The 9,757-nt window shown below is 40.2% G+C and overlaps 1 long non-coding RNA gene across 1 annotated transcript in view; it reads right to left on the bottom strand.

Annotated features, from left to right (window-relative positions):
* Window positions 1–4,976: 4,976 nt before the first annotated feature.
* Window positions 4,977–9,757, bottom strand: part of LOC140476764 (uncharacterized) — an 82,560-nt gene continuing 77,779 nt past the window's right edge. The window contains exon 6 of the long non-coding RNA XR_011960599.1: window positions 4,977–5,456. This is a non-coding gene — a long non-coding RNA (uncharacterized lncRNA). The remainder of the gene's footprint in view (window positions 5,457–9,757) is intronic.

Below are 9,757 nucleotides of genomic sequence, written 5' to 3'. Positions count from 1 at the left end.
TCAAAATACAAACCATTAGAGTCAGCATGGTTTAATAAAAGGTAAACTGTGTTTGTCTAATTGCTAGAGCTCTTCAAAGATAGAGTCATAGAGTCATAGAGATGTACAGCATGGAAACAGACCCTTTGGTCCAACCCGTCCATGCCAACCAGATATCCCAACCCAATCTAGTCCCACCAGCCAGCACCTGGCACTTACCCCTCCAAACCCATCCAAATGCCTCTTAAGTGTTAATTGTACCAGCCTCCACCACATCCTCTGCAACTCATTCCATACACTTACCACCCTCTGCGTGAAAAAGCTGCCCCTTAAGTCTCTTTTATATCTTTCCCCTCTCACCCTAAACTTATGCCCTCTAGTTCTGGACTCCACCTCACCCCAGGGAAAAGACATTGTCTATTTATCCTATCCATGCCCCTCATAATTTTGTAAACCTCTATAAGGTCACCCCTCAGCCTCCAATGCTCCAGGGAAAACAGCTCCAGCCTGTTCAGCCTCTCCCTATAGCTCAAATCCTCCAACACTGGCAACATCCTTGTAAATCTTTTCTGAACCCTTTCAAGTTTCACAACCTCTTTGCAATAGGAAGGAGACCAGAATTGCTTGCAATGTTCCAACAGTGGCCCAACCAATGTCCTGTACAGCCGCAACATGACCTCCCAACTCCTGTACTCAATACTCTGACCCATAAGGGAAAGCATACTAAACGCCGCCTTCACTATCCTATCTACCTGCGACTCCACTTTCAAGGAGCTATGAATCCGCACTCCAAGGTCTCTTTGTTCAGCAACACTCCCTAGGACCTTACCATTAAGTGTATAAGTCCTGCTCAGATTTGCTCTCCGAAAAAGCAGCACCTCGCATTTATCTGAATTAAACTCCATCTGCCACTTCTCAGCCCATTGGCCCATCTGCTGCAGATCCTGTTGTAATCTGAAGTAACCCTCTTCGCTGTCCACTACACCTCCAATTTTGGTGTCACCTGCAAACTTACTAACTGTACCTCTTATGCTCGCATCCAAATCATTTATGTAAATGACAAAAAGTAGAGGACCCAGCACCGATCCTTGTGGCACTCCACTGGTCACTGGCCTCCAGTCTGAAAAACAACCCTCCACCACCACCCTCTGTTTTCTACCTTTGAGCCAGTTCTGTATCCAAATGGCTAGTTCTCCCTGTATTCCATGAGATCTAATCTTGCTAATCAGTCTCCCATGGGGAACCTTGTCAAACACCTTACTGAAGTCCATATAGGTCACATCTACTGCTTTGCCCTCATCAATTTCTTTGTTACTTCTTCAAAAAAACTCAATCAACTTTGTGAGACATGATTTCCCACATACAAAGGAATATTGACTATCCCTAATCAGTCCTTGCCTTTCCAAATACATGTACATCCTGTCCCTCAGGATTCCCTCCAACAACTTGCCCACCACTGATGTCAAGCTCACCGGTCTATAGTTCCCTGGCTTGTCTTTACCGCCCTTCTTAAACAGTGGCACCACGTTTGCCAATCTCCAGTTTCCGGCACCTCACCTGTGACTATCAATGATACAAATATCTCAGCAAGAGGCCCAGCAATCACTTCTCTAGCTTCCCACAGAGTTCTCGGGTACACCTGATCAGGTCCTGGGGAGTTATCCCCCTTTAACTGTTTCAAGACATCCAGCACTTCCTCCTCTGTAATCTGGACATTTTGTAAGATGTCACCATCTATTTCCCTACAGTCTATATCTTCCATATCCTTTTCCACAGTAAATACTGATGCAAAATATTCACTTAGTATCTCCCCCATTTTCTGTGGCTCCACACAAAGGCCGCCTTGCTGATCTTTGAGGGGTCCTATTCTCTCCCTACTTACCCTTTTGTCCTTAATATATTTGTAAAACCCCTTTGGACTCTCCTTAATTCTATTTGCCAAAGCTATCTCATGTCCATGTAACAAACAAGATGGATAATAGGGGATCCTGTAAATACAATATATATCTGGACTTCCTGAAGTCATTTGATAAGTTGCTGCACAAAAGATTAATACACAAGGTAAGATCACACATGGTTAGGACAGTACATTACCTTGGATAGAGGATTGGCTAACCAATAGAAAGCAGAGTGTTGTGGTAAAAGCATCCTTTTTCTTATTGATGTCACTCGTGGGGTGCCACAAGGTTCAGTCCTCATGCACCAACTATTTACAATCTATGATATTTCCTTGGATGCAGGGATAAAAGGTATCATCGCTAACTTTGCAGATGATACTAAAATAGATGATTCGGGAATTTGCAATGAAGAAATAAAAAATTTACAAATAGATACAGATAGGTTAGATGAATAGACCAAAATTTGGCAGATGTGGTATAACATGGATAAGTGTGAGGTTATCTATTTTGATCAGAAGAATAGAAAGGCACCTTAGTTTAGTAATGCAGAAAAACTTAAGAGTGATTTTGTGCAGAGGATCTGAGTGACTCGTGCATGAATTGTAGAAAACCACTATGCAGGTACAGCAAGTAATATGGCAGGCAAATGGAATTTTGGTATTTATTGCTAAACGAATAGAATATGAGAGTAGGGAAGTGTGGCTGCAACTGTACAAAATATTAGTGGAACTGTGCAGCATTGGTCCTTTACTTGAGAAGCAATATAGTTGCATTGGAAGCAGTTCAGCTGATATTCACTGAATTGTTCCAGAGGTCTTTTGAAGACAGGTGAAGCAGTTTAGGCCAATACTCAGTCTAGAGATTAGAAGAATGAGAGAAGATCTAATTGTGGCATCTAAGATTCTAAAGGGGATTGACAAAGTAGGTGTAGAAAGGATGTTTCCACTTGTGGGACACAGTGGAACAAGAGATCATAGCTTTAGGATAAGGGGTAGAAGATTTAAAACTGATGAGGAGAAATTACTTCTCTCAAAGAGTCATAAATCTGTGGAGTTCAATATCCAGAGTACGGTGGATACTGGAACATTGAGTAAGTTTAAGGAAGGAGACAGACAAATTTTTAATTAGTGATGGGTTGAAGGGGTATGGAGAGTGGAACAGGAAAGTGGAGTTGAAGCTAGGTGAAACTAAAAATCACACAACACCAGGTTATAGTCCTGTAACCTGGTGTTGTGTGATTTTTAACTTTGCCCACCACAGTCCAACACTGGCACCTCCACATCAAAGCTAGATGTGATCAGCCATGATTGTATTAAATGGCAGAACAGACTCAAGGAGCTGAATTGCTAACTCTTGCTTCTAGTCCTTGTATTACTCAAACTTGAAGCCCCCTTCCCTCCCAGAACAAACACTTAGTTCTAATGTGGCTACTATAATTTCCATCTCCATTGCACATTTACAACAAGCTGGAAGGCAATAGCAGTCAATCCTCAAGCAGTATATTTCAGGCTCTGCTTCTCTGTATTGGTGAGGTCCCAAATGTAGACAGCCCCTTCTACAAACAAATATTGTTTTCAGTAAAATGCATAGTTTGAACATTCACAAGGCTGAGCTATGATCATTACACAAGAGTTCTTGTCAGTATAGGGACAAACTACAGAGTAGGAAGATCAAGGACAGTGACATCATGTTACTGAAACTGATCTTCATCACAAAGACTTAAATAACAGAAATTTAGATGGGATGAGGGATTCCATTTTTCTTTTAATAGGAACACGATCTACAGCTGCAATCTATCTGTGGCTGAAGTTAAATTATTGATCGGCTATGTAGTATTGTACCTTTAAATATCAGTTAACAAAGTAAGCTCATATCATATAGCTGCAGCTTTTGCCTCTTAAGAGTTTTCACCTAAGTCTGGGTATGACCATAATAATTAGCATTCTCAAACCTTACACACAAACACACATACCATATATACAATACATACCATCAACATAAAATACAGCTTCCGGCTAAATAACTTTCCATTTGTTCTTCAGCTTAAAACTCATTTGTTGAATGATATTTAGAGCTCTTGGGTGGCAGCTTTGTTTTATCCCCAATTCGGTCATGAGCTTGGGATATATATTACTCATAACTTTTGCATTAATGTTTCTTTGCTCTTTTCTTGGATGTGGGCTTGATGACCAGGCCAGCACTTGTTGCTTATCTCTAATTGCCCTTAATCTGGGTGACTCTTACCTGCTCTCTCATTACTGTTAGTCTGGTTTCACATACCAGATGAAACAAGAACATTAGTTGGCCTGGGGGAGACAATGACCTAGTGGTATTGTCAATTGACCATTAATCCAGACACCCAGGTAATGTTCTGGGAACCTGGGGCTTGAATCCCACCACTGGGGCTAATGGAATTTGAATCCAATAAAAATCTGGAATTAAGACGCTAATGATGGGCATGAAGCTATTGCTGATTGTTGGGGGATTTAAAAAAAATCTGGTTTACTAATGCCTTTTAGAGAAGGAAATCTGTCATCCCTCCTTTGCCTCCAGATGCACAGCAGTGTGATTAACAGTTAACTCCCCTTTGGGTGATTAGGGATGGGCACGAAATGCCAGCATCCAATGAATAAACACTTAAAAAAAAGATGGAGTTTTATAACAATTGATGATAGATTTAGAATTGTAACTAGAATTACAATCAGTTTTGCTATAATGCACATTTCTTCAATGTGAAATGGCTTTAACACGATTGCAGAATTTCGACCGTTATTTCTAGAACACAAACTTTCCTTACCTGTATTGGCTATAACATGATTTTGGCCCCATTAGTTTAAATAGCGTGGTTGTTGCACAATTTTCTTATAACGCGAGATTGCACACGAATGGAATTATTGCATTATACCAAAATCAACTCCACATTTACTGGCATGTGTATTCAAGCACAGAGTGCAGTCAAAAGTTTACAATGTCACCCCACATGGCTCTGTCTCAGGTACAAAGTTCATAGGTACAAATCTTAGGTATAGTATAGAGAAATAAATTTTAAAAGTTACGTTATCTAACTGTTATTCATTGTACAAGTTAGAAAAATAAGAATTGAATTGAATTGAATTTATTGTCACATGTACCGAGGCACAATGAAAAGCTTTGTTTTGCAAGCAATACAGGCAGATCACATAGTTAAGTAGCATAGATAAGTAAATAATAGGTAAACAACAACAAAACCAAAAACACAGGTATAGGCAAATGTTAAGAGTTTGTGAGTCCATTCAGTATTCTAATAACAGTAGGGTAGAAACTGTTTTGAAACCAGCTGGTGCATGAGTTCAAGCTTCTGTACCTTCTCCCCAGTGGTAGAGGTTGTAGAAAAACATTGCCAGGGTGGGATGTATCTTTGAGAATGCTGACGGCCTTCCTTGACAGTGGGCCTGGTAGATAGATTCTATAAATGGGAGGTTGGCCTTTGTGATTGTCCGGGCCAAGTTCATCACTCTCTGTAACCGTCTCCAACTTTGAAAAGTAGAGTTGCCATACCAGGTAGTGATACATTCAGACAAAATGCTCTCGATGGCCCATCTATAAAAATTTGCAAGGGTATTCGCTGAGATATTCGCCGAGTTGGCAAGAGATTAAGTTAAAAGATTAACATTACATTCTTTCTGTAAAGAGTCTGCAGTAGATGACATGGTCTGACCAGGTTCACAAGCCACTGACTACCTGAATCGGTCCCAAATCCAGTAACATTTGAGATTTATTGATTAGGTCAAACTTCCACCAGATGCCATGGTGGGATTTATACCTCAGAGTTTTAGTGGGTGTTGGATTACATGTCCATTACCACTACACCCTCATTTTTCCTTAACTATTAAAGTTGCTATTCTAGAATCTCTTGATGTTTTTAAATTAAATCCACTAACGTTGGTGAAATATTTCTATTCAAAGGATTTTATCACAGTAATGTTTAATTGTGCCGGGCTAATGTTTTACAGAATGTCAAGATTCTGCATTTCTCACATCATGGGTTCGGGGGAGACAGTAGTTCTAAAATAGACCTTGCTATCAAATGGTAACAAAATCATTTTGGTCATTTCATTCTCCAGTTCTTGCCTCTGATAACAATCCAATGACCCTTGCCAGAATTCAATGTATGTGGCCATCAGGCAAGCACCAATGTGCACTGAAAAATACCCTCCTTCTGGGGTCTACTGGATTTCTGAAGCTCATGGTCCAAAAAAAAGCTAGAAAAATTCAGAATTTTGTAATGACAGCCAGTTGCTTCATCCTGGGCCCATTATACCAGGATTGCCTCCTATTCAGTTTGAGATTACAGATTTCAGATTTAAGAAGCTCACTGTCCATGAGGGTGATGGAAGTGAAGATGATCAATTATGACAAAAGGAAATTGGATGTATACTTATGGCAAATAAACCTATAAGGTTATGGGGATAGAGGGGCTGGAAATGTGGTATGACTGCACTGCTCCACTGATAGGAATGGTAAAAGATGGTTTCTTTAAACTTACAATCCAAGTTAAAGAAAGAAGAATGGAAGGCCTACTGACAAATCACAGATTGGAGAATAAGTCAGAGGCATAGCACTGCTACTAGTTGGGAAAACAGCCACCCTTTTGAAATTTGGCATTCTTGTATTTGTCCTGATGAGTACTCATTTTTCAGCAAATTCAGACTCAATATAAGATGGTTATATTCGTATAACTGCAAAGTAAGGGCTATAACTTTGCGCAGGATACATTGCTACTAGATATATATGTCCCATTTTCATTCCAACTCAATTGCCATCCTCTGTGGGCCTACACTAAATCAAAAGTCTAGCTGTTCTCTCTGTTCAATTGATTCTGATACAAACCACATATGTATGAAGATCTGCATTATAGCAGGCCATTCAGTCCCTCAAGCACGTTCTGTGTTCATGGCTGATCTGAATGTTGCCTCCATGTTCCTATCTTTCTCCTGTACCCTCAACAATCTATTCAACTCCACCTTAAAAATATTCAAAGACTTCAATGAGCACTCCTGGGGAATAGAATTCCACAGATTAATGACACTCTGAGAGGAAAAGTATTTTTGCATCTAGGTCTTAACTGGGAAATAACATTTTTAAACTGTGTCCCCTTGTTTTCTGCTACAGGTGGAAACATCCACCCTGTCAAAGTCCCTCAGGATCTTGTATGTTTCAATAAAATCACCACACACTCATCTAAAGAGCAACGGATACAGGCCAACCTATCCATCCTTTTCTCATAATGTAATCTTAATCGTAGGAATCAGTCAATTGGTTCTTCTCTGCATAGCTTCCACTGTGGTTATACCCCTTCTTAAATCAGGAAATCAAAACTTTATAGTTGATCTTATCCAGTGATTGATTGGTATTATCTAGGAATTGAGCTGATAAAACGGTCACAGCATGGACGAGTTGGACTGAAGCATCTATTTCCATGCCGTACATCTCTATGACTCTATGAGCAAAGAATCTGAATTTTTTCCAATAATGACAAACTTTCAATTGGAATGAATGCAAAATGAACTGATCCTCAGTGGACATTCGCAACAGCCTGGTATAAACTCAATGAGAAGTGAAAGAATGTCACTCTATAAATTGGGATGAAATGGATTTCAACACCTCCACCCACCCACTCACCACCATTGAGTTTTCAGCAGTGATGTGGCAGGATTTTCAATGAGATCTGGGTATAGATTTTCTCGAGTATTATTCTGGTACAAATCTTTCTTTAAATTAATCTAATTTTCATTTTAATTTTATTTGCTCACATTTCAAATGATTAGAACATAGAACATTACAGTGCAGTACAGGCCCTTCGGCCCTTGATGTTGCGCCAACCTGTGGGAACCAATCTGAAGCCCAATATATCCTACACTATGCCATTTTCATCCATATGTCAATCTAATGACCATTTAACTGCCCTTAAAGTTGGTGAGTCTACAACTGTTGCAGGCAGTGCATTCCACACCCTTATTACTCTCTGAGTAAAGAAACCACCTCTGACATCTGTCTTATGTCTATCATCCCTCAATTTAAAGCTATGTCCCTTCGTGCAAGCCATCACCATTCGAGGAAAAATGCTGTCACTGTCCAACCTATCTAACCCTCTGATTATCTTGTATGTCTCAATCAAGTCACCTCCCAAGCTTCTTCTCTCCAACGAAAACAGCCTCAAGTCTCTCAGCCTTTCCTCATAATACCTTCTCTCCATACCATGCAACATCCTGGTAACTCTCCTCTGAACCCTCTCCAAAGCTTCCATATCCTTCCTATAATGCAGTGACCAAAACTGTACACAATATTCCAAATGTGGTCGTACCAGAGTTTTGTACAGCTGCAGCGTGACCTCATGGTTCCAAAACTCAATTCCTCTACCAATAAAAGCTAACACACCATATGCCTTCTAAACAACTCTATCAACCTGGGATCTTTGTACATGGACACCAAGATCTCTTTGCTCATCTACACTATGAAGAACCTTACCTTTACCCCAGTACTCTTTATTCCTGTTGCACCTTCCAAAGTGAATCACCTCACACGTTTCCGCATTAAACTCCATTTGCCACCTCTCACAAGAGATTACTCTTCACAAAAACTATTTCATTGACTGTCACTCATTTTAAGAAGTATGTACTTAGCTTGCGAAAGACACTATATAAATGCAAGTACTTTCTTTAATGGCGGGAGAATCCTGCAGAGTATGACAATCTCCACAAGAGAACTGCCAGTGTTAGATGTGGCTCAGGGTATAGTGCCTATGCTGCTAAGTTGGAAGGTTCTGGGACCAAATTGCATTCCAAAGGCTAAGCACAAGAATCAAGGCTGATGCTCCGGTGCAGTACTGAAGGTGTGCTGCAACATCAAAGTTGCTGTCTGTCAGATGGGATGTTATACCAAGGTCCCATCTGTCTTCTTGATTTGCTGGTAAAGAGTTTGTGACACTGTTTTGCGTTATCCCTGGTGTCCTGAGCAATATTTCTCCCTCACCCAACATCATTGAAAACCAGATCATGTGCAATGTCATTTTCACACTGCTGTTCTCACTCAGAACCTTGATGTGAACACTTTTGCTGCTGCACTTCCTTCAGGACAACAGTAAATACACTTCAAAACACACTTCACCAGCTGTAAGACACAAGGTTAAGGAAGGTGCTCTGTTTTTAGGTAAGTATTTTGCAAGTTTTTTTTCCGGTGGTCTCAGCATTCCAAGTTCTATGGTAGAAGAACACATTTCGAAAATCTAGCCCCTAATCTCTTCCTCTTTGCTCCCTTCTGTGTTTTTTCTTTCCCTATCTTTGCTTACTCTGAGAGCCCTTTGTGCTTTGGGTGGTTTCAAGGTCTCGCAGCTGCCCTTCAGTAGCCAAACAGAAGCTACTTCATGTGTGAAGTTAGACAGTGAGCTTTAGCAGATCTTTTGCCCAAAAAAACTCTCACAATTATAAAACTTGCCGAAAACTTGGGCATATTGTGAATGGTTTATGTTTAACAATTAAATGCGGCTGATTTTAAATGCACAATCTAATTGAAAGATGCATAATGAAACAATGTGGGAAACAATGTATGGTTAAGAAGAGATAGTGACAAGGAGATAATATGGTCTGTTTAATATCGTCAGTGCAAATCTAAAATGGTGGCCAACCTAAATAAAGTCTACTGTATATCCTGGTAATGCAACAAAGAAGAACCCTGCGACTGACTAACACAAGGTTTTCAGAACAATTCTTCCATGAGACTGATCAAGGAATTATTTCATCAGTCGACTTATCACAATGCAGCCTAATATCACCACACCTAATTGTTTTCTTTCCTTGCCCACTGATATGGGATCATCTTTGCTTTGCAGACCGGCATTAGTA

This window comes from Chiloscyllium punctatum, chromosome 5, assembly GCF_047496795.1.
Source record: "Chiloscyllium punctatum isolate Juve2018m chromosome 5, sChiPun1.3, whole genome shotgun sequence".
In the NCBI taxonomy this organism is placed as follows: domain Eukaryota; kingdom Metazoa; phylum Chordata; class Chondrichthyes; order Orectolobiformes; family Hemiscylliidae; genus Chiloscyllium; species Chiloscyllium punctatum.
The sequence above is the reverse complement of the archived record's forward strand: the minus strand, read 5'-3'. Positions and strand labels throughout refer to the sequence as shown.